Raw genomic sequence first — 626 nt, 5'->3', positions numbered from 1 at the left:
AATAGCTACTGGAATTTGCGTTTTCTGTCGGACGGACTTTACGAAAATGGGCATAACTTCTTCGTCCGAACTCTGAATGAGGCGAAACAAATTGCGTTGGAAAGCTAACTCACAGAGCTTTAATTTTGATAGTTTGAGGCCCTTCCATTTCCTTTTGTGCTAAGAGATATTCCCCTTTAAAGTTGACCCTGAAAATCGCATTTTTTGCGATTTTCGAATTTTGATACGGTTGCTCTAAAATTCGGGTTAGACCCATTTTCCACTCAATTTGACCCCCTGAATAAGAATATGAAGTCGAATTTCCGAAATCATGCACGGATTTTGAGATATATGGAAATTACAATTATAGGTGTTTCCGAAGCACATTTTCGGGCATTTTTGGGGTCGTTTCAGGAATGATGACCCACTCCAGTAGCTGGCGAGCCTAATAGATGTTGCGTAGAGGGCCAATGGAAAATATATAGGGACGCCAAGATGATCAATGACAAACAGAAAATGGCCTGACTTATTACAGAGGAGCGCAGAGTCCTGACAGGGAGCTTGAACACTGTCCCGGACATCCATCGGCTGTTTAACTTTCACAGGTGTGACTGGATGGCGCGAGACCTAGGGACGTATAGTGAGGA

Source organism: Solanum tuberosum, unplaced genomic scaffold, assembly GCF_000226075.1.
Source record: "Solanum tuberosum cultivar DM 1-3 516 R44 unplaced genomic scaffold, SolTub_3.0 scf00209, whole genome shotgun sequence".
NCBI lineage: Eukaryota > Viridiplantae > Streptophyta > Magnoliopsida > Solanales > Solanaceae > Solanum > Solanum tuberosum.
Note: the sequence above shows the minus strand (reverse complement) of the source record.